The sequence below is a fragment of the Ambystoma mexicanum genome, chromosome 6q (assembly GCF_040938575.1).
Source record: "Ambystoma mexicanum isolate Mex_15411 chromosome 6q, UKY_AmexF1_1, whole genome shotgun sequence".
Classification (NCBI taxonomy): domain Eukaryota; kingdom Metazoa; phylum Chordata; class Amphibia; order Caudata; family Ambystomatidae; genus Ambystoma; species Ambystoma mexicanum.
In genome coordinates this window covers 1377808933-1377830234 of record NC_090937.1, presented here as the reverse complement: position 1 = coordinate 1377830234, position 21302 = coordinate 1377808933, and the positions used below count along the sequence as shown (strand labels likewise).

Below are 21302 nucleotides of genomic sequence, written 5' to 3'. Positions count from 1 at the left end.
TGTAATGACCTGAATTGAATGGAACCTCACTTTGCCTATTTTCTTGTTTTGTTTGGAGCTGACCAGGAATGGGAACATTGTGTATGCGTTTTTTGGGGTTTTACAATAAGGCTGCTTTACGAGTATGGTGGTAACAGTAAAAACGTGTATTTTAAAAATCTACTTTTGAAAAATATCAGCAGATTATTAGTTAGGCTTGCATGGGGTATTTATACCCTGGGCTACATAGAAAACGATAGATGGGGTAAATAACACGTTTCAGTTCTGCATTGCTCCATGACTTTAAACTGAACATGCCCTTATGCCAGCATGAGCTATCCATTGCTAGGGGCAAACTGCAGCGGTAGAAGGGTGCCAAAAAAGTAGTGGGACTGTGACTCTGTTGGGGGCAGGCTATGTGTGGGTCAGTAAGTGGCAACACATTTTTGACGGGGTTGCAACTGCCATAGTGTGGTAAAATGAAGACGTATGCTTTAACTTCAAAAAGAACCATTCCGGAATTGTGAAAGAGGTCTAAAAAGTAGTGGAGCTATTAACAGCAAAAATTATAAGTATTGGTACTCTGTTCCCAATAGTTCCCGCTCGCTTCGACCTTTTGGGTAAAGGGAAGGGATAAGCATGGAATCCTCCTGGTTTCCCACCTGCTAAAATATGCAGATTCCAATGGGATCTAATTTAAATGCCATCTGCAAAGCATATTTTGAAGGTGGCATTTGCATTTTTTTTTACAAAACGATAGTAAAAGCAAAGAGTAAAGATAATTTTGCCTGTTTTTACTTTCACACTTTGTTTTGTAAACGTTGAAAATTGTTTGCAAGGCACCCAATAGCATTTAACTGCTAAGGTATGTGGTCCACGGCAGGCAACTAACACTTTTTTACAAAATGCAAGGTAGTTTAAAATAGAAGGTATTTCAAATACCACGTTTTTACTATTACCACCATACTCTTATGTGGAATAGGGAAGGCCTGCTGTTCTTAGGATAATGTCAATATTAAGCAACTATACACTGGACATATTCAAAATTAAGTCACTTTAAAAATATGAATTGAGGTATTTACAATTGTTTTACACATTGTAAAAAAAATAACTTTAGCTGTCGAGTCGGCGGAAGGCATTGGCCGCCTCTGCAGCTGCCCATGGCCTCATGCTTCAGGGATGCCCGCAGACTCCACTCAAATTCAGATTGTTGATTAGGAGGAGGACGGCCCTCATTAGGACCCTGGCATTAAGGGGTTAACGGCCCCGTAAAAGGTGTCGGCGCCGTTAAACCCTTAACGCCTTACTACGAGGTCCCTTTGCGGTACCCGACCTTAACGGCTGGTCTAGACCAGCCGTTAAAGTAGGGGCCCGCAAAGGGACTCTCGAGGTAAGTGCAGTACCGCAATTTGCAGTACCGTACTTACCGCCTTCCCCATTCCCATTATGCCCTATGGGGCAAAAAATGGGAATGGGGAAGGGCCATGGTGGGATGGGGAATTACCGCCCCGCCAACCTTGGAATGGGGTGGTAATTCCCCATTCCGCCATGGCGGACTCCGGCATCGACCATGGTGCTGATAGCACCATGGTTTTCCACCGGAGTCCTAATGAGAGCCGATGTGTCTCTAACATGACTCCCTCACAACTGGCTTTAGAGCCCTGAAAATGCCTTAACTTGTCTGTACAGTTGAAAGAGTAGCCCTTTGACAGTTGTGAATGGCAGGAATTGGTCTTAAAACCTCTTTAATGTTTGAGTGGAAGAAGTGATGGAGCTATTGCATCTGAAAGCCCCCACAGAGGTCCACATGGTGTCTCCTAAAATCTATATCTTCTCTCAGGATGCTTAAATTGAGTCACACAATAAACCCTTGCCCCCTCCCACTTTTAAGTATCTGATTTATTTCCAAGGATTTTGTTGACCTGGACAAAAAAGGATTTGTTTGTTTTTGTGTAACTACACATTTCCTTTACATTGTGCAGATTGTGCGTGTTTAAGGATGGAAAGTAAGTTGCAGAAAAGAAAATGATTGGACCTGCATTAATTTGCATTCCGCTACTTGTTTTCTTCCATTCTGAATGGGGGATTTTAAATTATAGTCATACTCTTTGCTTCGCGTAGTCCTATAAGAGAGTTATATGTTGGTCAGGTTGGTTTATTATATGGTTTTTGCCATTTAGAGCTGAGAAGATAATTGCTCTGTCAAGAGCATGCATTTCTAACTAGGCTTAAATCCCAACTTCATCACTTAACTAAAGTGTGTGCATTTTGGCAAATGATTTTCTCAAACTGTACCATATCTGCCAAATCTTTGAATCCATAGAAGGGATTCATTTTATAGTCTAGGCTTTTCGAAAAAACCTCAATCATAGTTGAACAGACTATAAGCTGCTCCACTTATAAAACTATTAATGACCATTCACATACACATCACAAAGTCTTGTGTCCATTGTTATTACTTTTATATAATGTAACTTCGGATTATGCACTAGAGTAGCACAAATCGATGTCACTCTTTCTGATGTAATTTCCTGTATTGTCCATTTAAGCTTTTTAATTGTATTTTATTGGGCATTTATAAGCCGCTTATACAACAAGGCAGTGTTTCAAAGCACCACAAACATATGCAAAATAAGGGTATCTTGCCCGCCTGTTGCTGCACAGGGCCACGCAAATGCTAGTGCAGGCCGTGCTAGCAGTGTTCCATGTATCTAAACAACATTTCTTTGAATGTTGTCAGTTTTACAGTTACAAGCAAGAGCGGAGGATTGGTGCCTAACATCAATACAACTCACAGTAAACTACAGTATCAAGTGGCTGCATTTGCCACACTTTATGTGCGCCACACAATAGTAACATTTGCCTTCAAGGACAAAGTATTGTCATGATGGTAATGAAAGCACATGTGTATCCCAAAACAGGGCCTCTGTCCATTCTGCACTCGTTTTATGCAATACAATATTTTCTTTCCATTGCTGCATTTTTGTAAATTATTTCATAAATGGTACCTTCATTTATAAACATGGATTGCTAGATTAAACCATTTTTGGCAAATTGAGAGACAGAGAAAAATGATGTGGGTGTTGTGTGTATTTTTTATTGAATCAATAGACCAGAAAGTGCAAATATGAACGTGAGAACAAGAGAGAGGAGGGGGGTGGGGTGTGTGTGTGTGTGTGTGTGTGTGTGTTGCAATTCTCAAAACTCTCAAACTGCCCCATAAGAGGCATGATGTTGGTACTTGTAGTTTTGCTTTACTCACTATTAATACAAGATCTTAACTCTCCGAGTGCTGATTGGTTAAGCTATTGATGCCTGACATTGCAAACTTGACACCTCTGGAATGCATTAACATGTTACTCCTCTTGCATATCTATTGTGATTAGGTAAAGTGACAAAAACAATTACATTGTGTGAAATGTTTAGTCACCATTTCCATATGGACATCCAATGTATCCTATTCAGAATATCGTGTTTTTATTCTGTATCTTAAAATAAAGTATAGGTCAAATAAAGTATGACCCAAGGACACACTTCCCTTCGTAGTCCTTGAAGTGTTTATGCATTAATATAAAACGTGATGTCTTTTTAAATACAAATCTTAACAAAATGGGGCTCATTTTTGAAGTACTGAGAGTGTGAATACGAGTGTAACAAACATTGGCAAGGGCAGAAGGTCTGACCTTTTAAATGTAAAGGTTCAGACATGTTTTGTAATGCCGCCTCTAAAGAAATACGCATTAGGAATGACAACAGTTTTGGTTGTGTAGAAATGGGAAAGGCATTTACCAGGCACGACCGTAATAGTACTAACTGGCCATTAATGTCAACAGCTGCAAAATGGTGCCAGTACATGGGCATAAAATAGCAGTGTCTGGCAAATGCCTATCTAATACCTATACACAAGCTTCAACTGTTGACTTTTTAACAGGACTTCAGTGAAGGACACACACATTGCTTCTAAATCAAATGGCTGAAGGCAGACCGGGTTAAGACATCTTTATAATAGCAGTAGCGTGTTAGCAATACCAGTGAAACCTTTATCTCTCAGAGGTCTGCTATAAAAAATAAACACAGGTAGGCCCTTTGAGTGCACAGTTTGATAAATCTTCCTCAACGAGATCCAGGTATGGTGTGTTTTGGGTGTGGAGGGACAGGAAGTGGGTGATAACGGCTAGGAATCAGGCCATGACCAGTCAATGGGTGTGTAAATATCCAAAGAACACCTACAACATTGTGTCCGTCCTCATATGCATCTCCTCCTAGCTGCCCTCCAATGCAAACATGTTGCTTTATAGTTAACGCTAACGCACCCATTTCTAGACAAAATTAAAAAGGATGCATTTGTTCAGCCCCAGATATTGGCTTTGTCAATGCTTGCTATTGTATAGTTGCTCTTGAAAAACATTCTCACGGCCTCCACTACACAAAATATGGCCAATTGTATTTTCATTTCTCTGATCAACACAGATCATGCATGCTCCAGAAATCTGCCAGATCTCATTTGCGTGCCCTTGAAGCCCATGTGTTTGGGTTAGACAATGCTTCTTTCTTCCTGTAAATTATGCTACATTTTCACACATGATGGTTTGTTTACAAAGGATTGAGCGGACCATGTTGGGAGGGTATCAGGTAATATTATCGCCACCAAAAATATTGCTGTACATATGGTCGTCGGGAACGGCCATAGGCGATATTTTTGGTGGGGATAATTTATGGGGTAAATGGACGGGGGGATTGCGGGGCTGTCCCCTGCTCCCTTTTAAAATATGTGGGGGTTGAGGTGATGTCCCCCGCAGGTTCCAAGAGGTAATATCGCCGCAAAAATATGGCAAAATATTTGTATAGCGATATTTTTGCAGCGATATTATCACATGGAACCGTTGGGAGTTTGTGCCGTTGTGTCAGAATAAACATGGTCACCCTAACGTTGACCATTTCTGGAAGTGGTGCTGTACGTAACAAATCCTTATAGTTTGGAAAGTTTGGTCAGTACACCAACCCCCAAACCCTCAGCAAGGTGATGAAAACAATTACACTTCCTTGCAGAAGTTCCCAAGAATACAATGCAAAGTCTATTACCTGCTGCAGGAAATACACATAGTAAAAGGTTAACAATCATATAATATAGACATGAATTCACCAACATGAAGCATTACATGCCACAGCTCAAAGTTTTCATAAACAAGGAAAGCAAATACTGAGTAAAAACATGTTGATGTAGCCGACACATACAAGTGATTAATAACATGGTGAAGCCTGCCCTACCTTTACAAGATGGTGCACTTCAAAATACAGCTATAGTGAAGTCCTGATGGACAACGAAAGGCACTCTGTGCATCAAAGAGCAGGTGGTTTTATGGATTTGGAGCCTCAATAATATATTCTTTACCTACATTGTAAAGAAGCACATGTAGAAAAGAACTTGAAACTGCATGCAGCGTGGAAAGTAAAAAAGCTTTTAAAAGCAACTTTCAACAACTCTCTAACAAATTTTCACAGCTACCTTACCCTCTACAAAATTGCTGACACTTCAACTGAAATTTCACCATGAAGCACTTTTTTTTGCAACATGAATGGTTGATTTCAGGACCCCATCAGATGCTGCTGCAAGAGATGGGGCAGAGAGCTAAAGCTCTTTCTAGCCAACCTAAAAGTGGCGCCTCCTGTGTACAGGCAAAGGGGCAACAGCCCCATTGTTTGCGCATTAGGTGAAAGATGTATTTTTGAATAAAAAACAACTTTCATCTTTCACCTTGCGTGATCGACAGAATATCCATCTATTCCGATGTGTCAGTGTTTCTCATCGTATAATGTGCATGGGCAGTGGAGTGTTGAAGTAAGGGCCGCTGTGTGTAGGGGCGTGTCCCTCACCAAGCAGGTTTTCTCTCTGTCTGTATAGAGCATGAAGGGCTCCATGCAGACGCGTTTTCCTATAACAATGGAGTCTGATGGGGCATGGGAGGACTGGCCCTTCAGCCTCTGATTATACGCAGACAACAGGTCGGACCTGGCAGGCAGAAATGCACCCGCGAGCACAGCATGTTGGATGCAACTGCACCGTTATAAACATGACATAGGACTGTGATGTGCACGGGTGGGACTAGCACATGCTGCAGGACTGGGCCTTGCACGTCATCAGACTGCACATGCAGCAAGAAGAGGACGGCTCACTAGAGACAACATCCGCCAAGCTGCTAAGTCTTTCATCTGGCTGACCGGATGGAGCCTCTCTCACCTACTGAGGAGAAACCTACACTGCCTGTCTGCTCACTGCCTCTCAGACCTTGAGTAGGGTGTGCAGCTAAGTTTGCTTCTCTCAATGCTCACTCAGCGGCTTGTTTTAGAAGCGTCAGAAGCCAGAGTGTGTTAATTATTTACTTGTGTTAGCAAATCTTCCCTTCTAATGAAATGCATTTAATCTACGCAGAGGTCCGTAGCAGCTCCTCCTCTGCGAATCAAGGTAGGGTAGAATCTGCTCCGATAACAGGTGCTGGCTGTTTTTTAATTATTCATGTTCCTGTAAAACAAACATCCATCACTTGCAGTCTGCTGTGGGAACACATAGAGTGCATACGAGCTTCTGTGCCCCCATGTAATTTCTTAGGTTCGATGCTCTAATGCAGGCTGAAAAATGAAGTAAACATGTTAACGGAAAGGCTTATTTTCAGCGCTGCAGGTAAATCTTATTGATAGGACTCGAGAAGGAGATGGACCACCATGGGACGTGCTCGGGTCCCAGATTGGATGGGCCATAGCATGCAGATCTGCCTATGCAGGCTCTGAGTAGGGAAGCATGTCTACTTTTCATCTGTCAACATCCATGCAAATCTGGAAGATCTTTTCTGCCCTGATTTTACCGTGCAATATGAATTTGAAGGTGGTTGGGAACTATCAGCCGCGTCAGTCACAGGGCGGTACAGCAAGCATGGTAATATATGTTGTTTGCTCTGTGACGTGCGGTGCTGGCAGAAGATTGGGGGAAGGTGGCATTTCAGAATGTTTTTTGGTCCCTGTGCCTACTGCTGGAAAAACATGCCTGCATCTGTTAACAACAATCCATTGATCTGATATAATTTAAGGTTTTCAATTGCAGAAGGAGAGTGGAAAATGTGTTACCATGTTTTTCTGGCACAAGCAGACTTGCATCCTTGAGCATATATTTGATCGACCAAATAATATAAGCAAGGGGAAGAATTAATTCAGTGAAACCTAGTTAAAGGTCTTCAGTTGGGAATCAGTCTTTTGCTGATTTAATGATAATAGAGAATATATTCTCTAATACAAATTGCGTGGGTCATTTACATGAGGTTATCATTCAGATTGTAGAACACGGGTCACACCTTGAACTTGTTGGGATGCATGCCCAGCTCCCCTGCCCCCCCAAACGGTTTAGGTTTAGAGCAATACGCGAGGAGGAGGATATATTACTGTATGTTCTTGTTGTCCTTTAAAACGCCGTGCTTTCTGTAAACTAACTAGTGCGCTCCGTGGCAGTAGGGTTTGAATGCCCCTGCTGACATGTATTGTTTATTTTGAGAAGTAAAACTTTGTTATCCTTGCAAAGTGTGTATCAAGTTTGTTTCGATAGACAGTTGCATTTCTTCTGTGTCTGGTTTATCTGGAGGTCTGCCCTACAAACGCCTTTAATCTCCCAACATATTCGCGACCACACGCCAAGAGCTGAAAGCAGTATAAATCATGTCTGCGATTCTTGAACACTTTCACTTTTTGGAGAGATCTGCCTTTGGTCAGCAAATGCACATTTAAAGTGGCCAAGCCTTTAGTTTGTGAGACTGATGGGTCTGATGTGCATGCCTTCAGCCACACCATATGGCTTAATTCTGTGCAAAATCCCCAATAAGCAAGAGAGGGAGGGTTGAGTCTCTCTGGATTATCAAAGGGCAGGTCTGATGGCTTCTGCAAAGCACAATAAAGACACACAGAGGGTTAGCTGAAAGACTAGTTGACAACTCAAGAGAAGCTGTTAAGCTTACTTTGTCACAGTCACAGGGGGCCATTCAAAATAAGAGATGGAAGGAACTAACACAGCCCTGGTGTTATGAATGGCTGTTGAGGTGATCTTTGTGTATCCTCCATGTAGCATGTTTGACTCACTGCAGGGCTCACTCAGCCTTTAATCCTTCACAAGGTACACTCTACGTAACAGATCATGGGCAACCATTATAAATCGTCCAGTTTCTAAGACCCAACCACATTGGTTTACGGTATTTAGACCCAAGAAATGGCTGGAGAGTCAGTTTAGCCAGCACAGCATGTTTAGTAGTGTTATGTTAGAGTATGAGGGACCACGTACATGCTGACATTCTCCAGGGGCATTAACATTAAGCAATTAAATAGTACTCAATTTATTGAGCTCAGAAGCATAAAGGGTTCTTTTAGTTCTGCAGGCATTCAAAATGTTATTGGCAGGTCCCACTAACATGTGTTGCTCATTGAGGCATTTTACAAGTGACTGTGATTTGCGGACATTATGGATTCGTTATATTTCCACGTTTCTGAACCCTAATCATGCTCATGTTGGCACTAATCACACAATTCTTACTTTGATAGCTATTATTTTTGCTTGGATTATTTAATTGGCAGATTAGCTCTCTATTGCAGTAGTATTGTATACATTGGGAGTCACTTTGGTGGGAGATAAAGGGTCCTGAGACAATTTCCCCATGATAGAACAATAGATCAAATCATTCCTCTAAGCCCATTATATGCAACCATGTTTTACATTCACAGCGAGATTTCTTTGCGTACATTTCAGTTGCAGCTCTACTAAATACAATTTGCTTTGATATATATCATTGCATACGTCAGAATAATTTACCATCAGTATCTAGAACCAACTACTGTGAAGACAATTCTTGTGGGAAACTGTGCAGTAAACTGTTTCATTTTAGCTCAATTTTTCCAAAATGTTCTCGAATCCTCTTTATAGGTTCAGGACTTGCTTGCTGCATTTACTCAACCGCCGATGTATGGACACGCATGGACGGGCCACCACTTCACAGAGTTACCAGCCGCCTCCGCCTAAAGATTGCTCGTATTGTTCTTCTATCAGTAGCCAGGAAATCACAATAACATTCAACTGCGTTTGAATCTATTGTAAAATAAAAACAGATTGGAGCGCCTGAGCTCAAAGTCCCCTGCATCCTGGAGCAAAGTACACTATCTAGTATCCTCATTGCATACTTCAATTAAATGGTACATTGCCTCAAGTTGCATCTTAGGTCTTTAGCAACACTCTATTTCGGTACATCTTTTTCTCTGTGGTGAGAATGTTAATAGCCTCACCTCCTCTTTTCCTCTATTGTTGGGGTCAGGGGATTGTGCCATTCCTAACCTTCGCTCAGTCGGTCCGTCAAATTACTTTGTTATTTAACTTAGAGAGAGGGGAAGAAATGCTTGTTTAGTATATCATATTAATCTAATGAATTATATATATTGTTCAAACCTCTTCTATTATTTACTTTCTAATCCTAACTCTATCAATAGTGACCAATACATATTTACTTTTTTATCATATCATTTATCCTTTCAGCTAAATCTCCTTACTTTTATGATGCAGATTCCTTTTTATTCAGAGATCTTCTCTTCAGGAGGGGGACCTGATTCATCAACTCAAATAAGGACAGGTAGGGGATGGCAGGTCTTCAACTGCTTCAAATGGACCCATTGCTCCTGTGTCTGTTACTCTTTTGGTATTTTGATTCAGTAGGCAATGGGAGGGACCTCATCTATGATCTGGCAAAATATTGAAAAAAGTATTTGCTACACAACTACTCGGCGGAATCAAACAACTCCACCTCTTAAATGACTGTCAGTAAGGGTTCAGCCCAAAATGGAGCATTGAGATCCAGGTGGTGGAAGATGCTCTCCAAATGATGCATAAGGGTGACTCATGCCTCCTCGTCCTCCTTGACCTCTTGGCTGCATTCAAAACTGTCAACCAATGCATCCTTCTCTCCCTCCTTGCTGACAGGATGGTCACCTGTGGCACTGTCTTGAATTGGTTTACATCTTACCTATCAGGCAGACAACAGGCTATCAAGATGAAGTTGTTGTATTCTAAATGACTTCAGGTCTCCTGCGGAGTCCCCCAAGGTCATCCTCTCACCAATTCTTTTTAAACTTTACATGGAGCCTCTGGACCCTCTCCTGAAAGATCCCAATAGAGCCATCCACTAATACACAGATGATAGTTGTACATGAATAGTAAATAGCCCACAGAACATCATTCATCTGTGCAATTACCTAGCCAGCATCCTGTCATGGATGCCGACTGCCTACCTCAAACTGAACCCATCCAAGACTGAATTCAGTTTAGTCTGCTTGCTAAAACTTGTTCAATAATGGCTCAATGATATGCACATAGAAGCTTCACCATTGACAGCAATCTGTCCTTCCAAAAACGTGTAGCCAAGAAGGCCCAAATAGCCTGGCTCGGAATCCCTACCCTTCAGAAAATCAAACCCTTCATCCTGCCGTAGGACTTCTGGACTGTACTGCCGACCCTTGTGATCAAGCACATTGATGGGGGAGATGCTCTCCTGACAGGGATACCAGCTGCTCACTTAGCTCCCTTAAAAATAGTCCATCACCCTGCAGCATGTCTTATTACAGGAGCACATACATTGTTTCAAAATTTCCCTCATCCTAAATTAACTACTTTGCTTCCACTCCAAACCAGGATACTGTTGAAGACTGCATGTATCATCTACAAAGCAGTCACAAATAGCACACCAGCGTACATGGCGGCTAAGCTCAAAATATCTGGTGGCACACACACCTCGCGCAGCAAATCAATCAACCAACTTGAATCACAACCCTCCCAAAAAGAGAGGACCTGCAAACAATCCTTCTCTTGTCATGCACCCACCCTCTGAAACTCGATCACCTTGTCGACTCGGAATGCACCCACAATTTCCAATTGTGCAAATCTCTCAAAACATAGCTCTTTCAACAACAACTGACCAAGGACTAATTCCAATGGACACACAGACCTCACAGTACTGCACTACTGTTCAAAGATGCTCGCCAAAATGCTGGCTACCCACACTCTGTACATTGCTCCGCTGCTCTCGAACTATGTCTGTGCTTTAAACAATAAAAACATTTCTAATAAACCTTGAAAGCACCTTGTCAAGAAGGCAAGAGTTTGCACTCCTTAGATTGGTTCCTTTGATATTTATAGAGATATTCTTGATCACCTATCTCATATTTCTTTTTGGATTCCTACAGGTTGTAGTATGATTTCATACTTAACACATATTTTTCCAAATTCCTTTGGGCATATGCAAATGTATGGCAATGATTTTGATGAAGGTTTTCTATATATTCATGAGTGATAGAGAAGTTGATCAACAGCTGCCCCTCTGTTCTGTAAAACAGATGTTGGGACAAGACCGTTTTTCTGCCAGAGATGAGTTCAATAGGAGAAACAGATTTAGAGGTAGACCTCAACGCCATTAGGACCAGTGTTAATTGGAAGTCACAAATGGGTCCAAATCCACCACAAGCTGCTTTCAAATTCCAACAATTGTTTTTATTATAGCCGGGTGGTAGGCAATACCTAACTTTCATTTTACACCAGAATTTCCCACATCTTAGACATTACCTCACTGGTAAAATGACTACCCACACTCTGACTCAATCCTTTGCAGGCAAACAAAATGAGAGCAGATGTGGTTGATCAATAAAGTAGCCGTTCAGTCTATTTGGGAAAGAGGCATATTAGGGTTAGCATATGTGTTGCTGCATGCAATTACTCGACCAATAAAATTGATTTGAACACCAGACCATGGCTATGTAATTCCTTTCTTTTGAGAAGGAGGCATGTTAGTGGGAGAAATCAGATGGAACTCAGCCCTTAATAGATACCCTTTTAAGTATGTATTCAAGTCTTGATCAATTTGTGGCCAATACACAACCTCACATAGGATTTCCATAGTCGTTTGAGGTCCCTGATGATGAGTTGTCACTGTATCATGGGGATGATTTAACATTATGCATTGGACTTGGGGGAATCTGGGGGTGTCATCACTTCTCTCCCCAGCATATCCTCCTCCCAGGTGGCCAGGGAAATGCTGTTGCTATTGAATCCTCAACCTCAAGGTGGATACGAGAGGGAGGATCACCTGGGTGAGGGGCGAGTGGGGATGAGGAGCCCTTGGGGGAGACACAGCATCCTCCATTTCCCTTTTCTATTGACTCCAATGTCCCCCAGTCCTTTGTAGGTTATTAACAGTTCCTTCGCCTTCTTTTGCATGATTTATACCCCAGTAAATAACACTTTGGTACTGGGATGAAGAAGAGACACACCAGAGCCATACAACACACAAACAAACACCACTTTGGTACTGGGATGAGGGAGAGACAGAGCCATACATCACACACACAAACACCACTTTAGTACTGGGATAAGGAAGATGCAATAAAGAATGACAATAGACTATACAACTAACTCTGCACAGTATAGTTGTCGAATCACTAATACAGCTGGTGGGATATTTAAAGGCCAGTGCTGGAAGCAAGAGAGGGACATGAAGGAGAGAGCAGTTGTGTGGGAGAGAAACCCTGAGAAGTCCAGGTAAGCAGGAGAGGGATGCAGAGTAAGCACAGTGGGAAGCTAGGTGGAAAGAAGGCCGGTGTGAGGAAAGCTCTGCAGAAGAAAGCTGGTTCTTTCCTCTGAACCAGAAAAGCATCTGGAGAGGCCGGGCGAGAGCTGAGGGAGCACAGTTGAATGAACCACAGCAGAGAAGAAGCTGGTGGGGTCACAGAGGCATTGGGGGGGTATCGGTTATACCGGCGGGTGAGAGGGAGGCTGTCCACAAAGCTGCATAAGGACCAGCAGGACAGAAACACTTCCCTGAGACATGATAAGTGCTGCAACCCCACACCATACATCAGAGATGCCAAGCAACACCAGTTAGTCTGCCCAGGACTGCTGGGAGCCACAGGGCGTACCAACACGGTTTCAGGGAGATATTTGCTATATAGGACAAGCAGATAAGAGACTGTCATTAAGTGAAATTCCTCATTTAAGTAAATTTGGGGAAACAATAAAATAAACACAACAAAATATTGAACTGAGATAAAACCAGAGAAAATATTGATACCAGTGAAGTGTATTTATTATAAATTGACTTATAAGCACAGCCAAGTAAACAAGCATACGTGAATGATTGGGATGAACATTGCCCAGAGTCAAGTGAGCATTGCCAAGGGTCAAGCAGATATTATTGCACATTATTGAAAGAAATGAAGGGTTGAGATGAGTAAACCTGTATTCAAGAGAAACCTTGCCAAAAGGTGTTGGAGGTTGTAATCAGAAGACCTGAAACAGTGAACAAGTTTCCTAGCAGGAGAGTGTACTGGTAAGCTTATGACGACATGTGCAAAGGAATATAAACTGAGTTTCCTAGCAGGAAAGTGTACTGGAAAGCTTATGTTGGTCATAGCAAGTGAAAGCTACTAAACCAGTGAATGGTGAGAAAAGCAGAACCAATAAAACTTCAAGGGCAAGTGAAAGAAATACGTCAATCCTTATTATGAAGCTGGAACTGTGGCAAAATACCTATGAAGCAGATGCAAGAAAGGTGTGTTGGCTACATGACCTGTAATGGGGCAGACAACTGCACCTACACTGAATACACCCACCTGAGGAAAAGCCACTTTGTGAATGAATGAAGGAAAACCTGTGAAAATTGAAACTGAGGAAATGGTGAAAGGAAACCAAACTGATGAGCTGGGAAGTGTCCCAAGCAATTCTGTTTTTTGGAAGATTGAATATCCTGAGAAATTGTGTTATTTTGGAACTTTGATAGACTTGAAAGCTTGGGGAAGGAAACCCCTATTATTCTGAGTTAACTGTTTGTACCTTGGAGAAGGGAAACCCCTTTTCCATCCAAGAGCTGGAAGAAGCTCTGAACAGCTTCCTATTTGACGCTGACATCATCCATATACATTGTATGCAATTAGAAGTGAGTGCAAGTATAGGTTGTGGACACAGACAGACATTTACTTTGGGCTTCCTGACAGAGACTATCATTGGTTTCATTTAGGAAGGGGAATACCATCGTAGTATAGGGCAAGTTAGGCCATTTTCCTACCCACCTTTTTTAGTTAAGTTTGTACTCAAAATCATATTGAGTTATCTGTGCCTACTTCATGATGCCTTCACAGTACCACCTACAGTTCATAACCAGACTGGGGTTTCCTAACCAAAAGTCCATCTAGAATTTAAATATTTTGTGGTTCTCAATTAAAATGTGAGGATCTTCTTTCCCCTGACAATCTTGTTCAGTTAAGGCAAAGTTTTCTGCATCTTCTATATATTTAAATATTTTTCTATTGATGCAGTCCTCTTTTTGGGTGGTGATTAGATTGTGATCTGGAGCATCTTCGCTGCACTGAAGGGTATAAAGCTAACTTTCAGCTTGAGTTTGTGATCAAGGTACTGCTGTTATTTATATTTCTCTGAAGAGCTGTTCCATATCAATGTATTCCCCTCTGAGTGCTGCAGTTGTGGCTAATTGATCAGCCAAACCTTACACCTTAATGTTCTTCCAGTATAATGTCATATTGTTTGATGTTGCAAAATCATCTATTGTTTGGATTAACTTCCTGCACTTCAGGATTTTGCTGTTTGCATACAGGATACCCGCAACCTCCAATATAATAAATGTCTGACAAATCCATGTCTAACATCGTCTGAATTAATGATTAGAATTATGATCCCCTGGAGCTAATGAGTCAAGACAATAACGCCATTAGTTCTGCCACCTGACTATTTTGTAACCAGTTGAGGTTTCAGGGATGTCATTCACCCAAGCAGTTCCAAAATGAGCTGATCATTTCTTCTTATCGCTTTCTTTCAAATGGTAGGAACATCCATCCACATAAACCTTGTGCATATCCTGACAAGTGTTTTCATCATACGCTTTTTGAGGAGAGGGTAGATTTGCCTCCATATAATTGGTTGTTTAAATTTCTCATACAGAGAGCTGTCTTGGATGCTGCCACGGAGATCGGCTAAACATTGTGCCATCAAACCCTTTTTAATTTGCCCATATCAGTTTTATACAGGGTAACCCTGCAATGAAATAATCCAGGAAGTATTCCTCGAGTTAGTAACATCCCCAATCCATATCCAGTCAATCTACAAATATTGTAGAAGTTAATGGGAGGTCTCTACCATTATATGTGCTTCATGGATCAACGGATGGTAGTTAGCCAATGGCTGTACTGTTGCCAGTAGTGATTTTTCACATTCATTGCACATGATCTCAATTGGCGATAGTGGTTTATTGAACTAAGAGATAACCTTATTAACATTGTCATGCTTCAGATATAAAACTGCTGTTAAACAGGTTTCTGAAAATCGAGAAAAAAATATACATTTTTAATTGGGTAGGCCAAGCACAGGGCTTGGAGAAGACTTAGTTTCAGTTGTTTCACAGCCTCTGTTTGAGACTTCATGTACACAATCAATAGATGGGCCAAAGTATGAGTGATCTCTGCATAATTCTCTATGGATTTCTGAATGTCAATCCTAAGAGACTTTGTAATTCACTTCGAGTAGTGGGGTTCTTCAGTTTCAGACCCTCAATTGTGATGTAAAAGCCTAAAATGTTTACTTCTTCAGTTTCAGACCCTCAATTGTGATGTAAAAGCCTAAAATGTTTACTTTAGTCTGCACTGCTGTGCTTTTTGAAGAGATAGTTGCTCACCTGCATTTCTTAGTTGGGCCAAATTCCATATATATTCAAGATGAGGCATGGCTTTATGTATGAATATTTTGAACTCATTCCCACTGTTTACATACCCGAAAAGAGTGTGGGTCCATGCATATTGCTTCCTCCTAAACATAGAGGTACATTTATATCGGTGGGTATGGAGTACCGAGTCAGTCCAATATCCATGAGTCAAATTGACTTTCGAACCTTGGGCATGTGCAAGCCCCTGATTGATGTATAAGGGAGAGGCCACCATGACAGATGTACCCTCCTGTTCATTTACTTGAGGTCTGCACAGAGTCTCCATTGTCATTGGGTTTCAGTATTCCAGGTAGTGGGTTATTAAAGGTAGTGTGGAGTGGTTGAATAAGCCCCATGCAATTCCAGGTTTTTGATTATATGTCTGAGTGTCTCCATGAACCCTAAATGTAACTGGTATCGTCTTACAATTTCTGGTGCCATGATAGGGTCCATAGGTATAGTTGTTTAATATGGGCGTATTCCCACAACCATAAGAAGCGAAAAATAACATTTTCTGCAAATCCAAAAATACCTGTCTTAGTTTTTGATTTTGGTCTCCTGACTCATGTGCATCAGCCATACTGACCTGTTCTTCGACCATCTAAAGGAAGTCTTGGAATATTTCTGATGTTGCAGTTTCCACATTATCTTGTAATGGGTTGAGAAGTCTCTGCTTATGACATCTACCTGGACTTGCGATTCCTTAGCGTTGAGGTAGTTACAAGTGACTGTGAATACGATCACATCTTCCAGCAAATTACAGGTAACATCATTCAGCCCCTAAAGGCACAGGGAGTACACCATATGATTCCCCCATTGTTGGGTATATAGATTTGTGGTCTGCTGTCATCAGTGCTGGTAAAACAACCTTGAAGTGTGGGACAAATGATAGGGTTCACTTAATCCATCAAGATCATCTTGGGGGAATACCAAAGCCCATATCCAAGTAGGCATTTAAGTGTTGTGTTCTTGAATTGCAGAATAAATTCATTTTAAGACCCCTTTATAAGGTTCTTGAAATGTTTTTGTTATATCATGGGTAGCCCTGGGTTGTGGAATGTCGGGGGTGGGGGCTCTACTAATGATGGTTGAACTAGCAGAGAGGAAGGCTGGAGTTGGCTGAGGCTGGGGGTCACAACTGTTTGTTCTTTTCAGAGTAAACTTGTGAACAACCACCATGGTTTATCTGTCTTAACTTTAGTTAAGTTCCTCCCTACTTGTGACAATATGCCCATATCAAAACATTTGGACTTACTAATGCTTCTTTCTATTGGTATCAAGATCTCCATGGAGGTAATAACGACTCACATCATTAAAATAATTTGCCCCCGAGAAAGGCATATAGTCTGAAGTCTTAAGAGGATGGAATTGAACCACTTAGGCAGACTCTCCATATTCAATCCATCTACACACCCTCCCAGCCAAATTTCTCTCTACTTACTCCCTATCCTGATCCCCTCCTTTTCTGCTTTTTGCTTTTGCCTTGTTTTATTTAAAAAACATAGTTCAAGTTTTTGATTGCATTAACCTGATTAAGGAATTAGTTGAATGCTTTATATATGACTGACAAGACTTCCTCTGAGATAGCCACTAATGGAGCCATTGCAGACATCTTCATCCCCAAGCTCCCAGAATTTACTCAAGACTGTGGCAGTACAACTATGGAAGGGAAGATAGGGAGGAGATGTGTAGGGCAGATAAGGAAGTAGGGAAACCTAAGTATAACTGGAAGGCTGTTCCCTGAAATAAACAATGCACAGACAGGACATAATGAAGACCATTTAAGCTGTATACTTCTGTGTGAAATAGCTGGAACTAGTCTGGGATTCCATATTGCAGAAAAACACCAGCATCTTGGTAAATTTAGTACCATCAGATGTTGCTATAAACGTGGCACGTAAATGACTGTCAGCAAATCAATGGCTGTTAAATTGAATGTCATATCATTTTTGTAAATTCTAGATTTCACATTTATCTAACAAATGAGCATTGCCTCATATTATTTTACAATGTTAGTAATACACTAGTAGTGTCTCAATAATAATACTTCATACAAATAATAATTGAAGTCTAGGTTACTTCTGAAATTCCATGCTTATTCAATTTCTTTTTTTAGAAATGGCACAATTTCACAGACACTAATTTCAGTCTTTCCATAAACCCCAATCTCAATCCCATTACTAACTCACTTCCAAAGTTTCTAGTGTCAAATGCCAACCCATGTTTTGCTAAGAGGTCACCTGTCTACCCTTTGTGGCATCTTGTGAGTTTCTTCAAGGCTACACACACATCTCTTTACAGTATTATGTACACTGTCATGATTTCAAATATTATTCACAAATAGTGATATAACAGTCACGTATTTATGTTCGAACGAATGGGGAACAAGTTATAAGTGTTGTCACAATTGCTTCATATTTTTTGCCATCACTCAAATATTAGTTTTCACAAACCTGTCCAATTAGCTATCAGTGTTAATATGTGTTATGCCCCAATTTACTTCATCCTAAAAAAACAAGAAGTCACAACATGCATATATTATGAAGTCCACCAATTCCACATCTCTGACAGTCCTTAGGGCCTCCTTCTAAACTTCCAATCAAACCATGGTATATCTATCTGATATTTCCTCATGTAATATTGGAAAAATATATATCCCCTACCTATAGGCTTAAGATCTTTCTATGTTGACCCATTTAAATGTAATTCGTGATCAGTGTTGAGTCATTCTGCCGTAGTATAGAAGAGAAAGATTAATCTTGCCTCCTGTTCTCTTAAGAGCTTTTCCAGATCTCCTCCTCTTTTGCTCTGTGTAGTCCTCTTTATTCCACAAAAACAGATCTTCTCCAAGTTATCATTAATGTGTTCCCTATTCCAGTACTGCCAACAGATATTTCACCCAGGTCAGCCTCATGTCCATGTAACTAGAGAGAGTGGCAGTTCATGAGGCAGTTCATGAATACCTGAATGCATGTAGGTGTCTGGTGGAAAGGCATGGGCATAACAATAACAGGATTCTTAGTTGGATTATATTAAAAGAGTAAACCTGATCTTAACATACAACTCTACAGAGGCATTCATTTACAGAATGCATAGAATATTTTAGTTACATGACACTACAGCATCTTGAGTTGTATTTAGTATTGGTTGCTTAAGTCAGATGCTGAGGCCTGGCGCCATCTTTGCAGCGCTTTTTGTGAGCTAGTAAATGATTTCAGTGCTATCTGCCTACATAGTCAAAGCATGTGAAGCCTGAGTTGTCAATAAATTCCATAAAACAAGTGCTATCAATCAGATATATGCTGACTAGATGAATGAAAGAGCTTGGAGAGATGTTTCATCAGGTGGCAAATGATTTAGAGTTTGTGTGCATGTTTTCCTCTTTGGAAACTCTTTATCTGTTGATGGATGAAATAGATACACCACAAAAATAGAAGGCCAAGTCTCCTTCAAACCTTTATTAAATTGACAGCCTCCACCCATGCTTGGTGTCTGGTGTCATCCTCAATATATGTATATGATGGACAGTATTATGGGTGTGGTAATGCAATGTCTCCATACGATCTTCAGTTATGTATTTGGCTCTCCAAGGCCAGACCTATAGATGGACTGCTGATATGCTGAGAACTCCTTCTCAAACTCAGAAAATTGTTTACAAAATGTTAGATTACAAGCTGTCCAAAGAGCATTTCTTTGCCTCAGGTGCAGTATGGGATTCAGATAGACCTTAGATTATGCAGCCGAAATTGAGTGATTTTTGCAAAGTAAAGCTGTAGTAACAACAGGCGGTCCAGCCTGATGCACATCAGAAAGAACAAGCCTATAAATGACATACATCCATTTGATCAGTTCGACAGAGTGAAGTTTTCCAAAATCCTTTGCAACTATCCTGAAAAAAAAAACTGCATATGTAAGCCAGAGTGATGTCTTCCTTTTGCCCCAGGACATGTACCAAAACACATTAGGCTGTAGGTTCCCGGAGTAGAGGACTTCCCATACACCAGGCGTCCGTCTTTGTAGTTGAGAAACACATGAGCCAATGAAGGTAGCTCTGCCTGCAGGCCCCCCTGTGTCTCACTGTCCAGACTGACCAGATTCAGGTGGTCAAAGTGGGGAATTTCTAGAGTCTGAGGCTACGAGGTTTCATAAATAGAAGGAGGAGGGTCTGGGGGATTTGACTCTGATGGTAAAGGATGGGCGTTGTAATGGATGAGTGTTACTGAGTACGGGAACTTGCGTCGTCCCTCCATCATTCACTCAAAAGGTGTCCTCAGTAGTGGAGTGGAGGCAAGCACTACAGGGTTTAATGTATTTTCAGCTTCTTAATTAGAGCCATCCAATAGCTTTACATGGTCAGGAGGCACTGGTATTTCGTAAAAAATCAGTCAACACCACACAACCGAGTACGAGGCAGAGGCCACTGGGTTCCAAAGTTGTGCATGAACGATGCTTGTAGTGGCCCTACAGGACATTGCTCAAGTCTTGGTGTAAAGAACTGGATGGAAACTGAAGGCTTGGAGACAGGCAGTGTCGCAGAATGTAACAATTGAAATCCACCCTGGTTAAAAAGCACTCCCTTGAGGGGCGAGCGGGTGTTAAAGGGCTGCAGCAGGGCAAAAGGATTCAAGATTGGAAAGCAGATGGAAAAGCAACCTCATTTTTAGTTAATTTAAGAAGTCTATGCATTACTTTTTCTTATGTTTCATAGGAAACAATTCATAACATACCGCCCCAGCGTTTACAGTAATTCGGTTTCTTTTTGGATGCTAAAGTTGGGTAGGCAAAATGTGGAGACAAAAAACATGACGTTTGTTAAACGTTTCTAATTCCGATTGGTGTTGTTATTAAAACTGATTCCATATAGAAATGTAGTCTTTTGATCATGTTTTCTACTCATCCATGAATGGTGTTGTGTACTTCTGTCTATTTACCGTTTGTCTGAACTTTATTCTAACTTGGAGAGAGCAGAGTGGAACTCAGTGTTGCAGTTTCCAAAATATGGTTGTTGATAGACACATTCTCCTACTGGTGTACTAGTGAATGACACAATTCGCTCATAGTAGGTTACCGTTATCAAAATCTTGCTGTCAAGCTACAAATCCCTTCGATCATGCTGGATTAGATGAAAGTAACACACTAGATCGACAAAATAAGAAAAAACAAAGGAAAGAATCATGAATTGAAAACAGGTATGTAGGATTCGAAAAAGTTGTCACTATAAAATAAAAGACTTCAACAGTGCCACAGTTGGCACCAAACACATGTTTGAAATTTCAGAGCCATTTCTAATCTGTGCAAGTTGTGGTTTGAAGAATGCACCACAACATAGAAAGAATTCACTAGGTGCATGAGCGCAAGGTGGCCATTCTTTCTGCTATCCACACTAGTGCCGAGAAAGAGAGAACATGCCTAAAGGCTCTTCTCAAGACTGAAAGTTTCCAGCATGAGATGGCTTCTCTCATGAATGGTTGAGAAGAGTCTATTGTTTGGAGCAAAATACCAGCCCCGAAAAACCAGCTCCTGTCAGTCACTTCTCAGCTGCACCAGTGC

The 21302-nt window shown here is 41.1% G+C and overlaps 1 protein-coding gene across 12 annotated transcripts in view; it reads left to right on the top strand.

The window, feature by feature from the left end:
- ABLIM2 (actin binding LIM protein family member 2) overlaps window positions 1-21302 on the top strand; it is a 1607463-nt gene that overhangs the window by 367761 nt on the left and 1218400 nt on the right. The window lies entirely within an intron of this gene.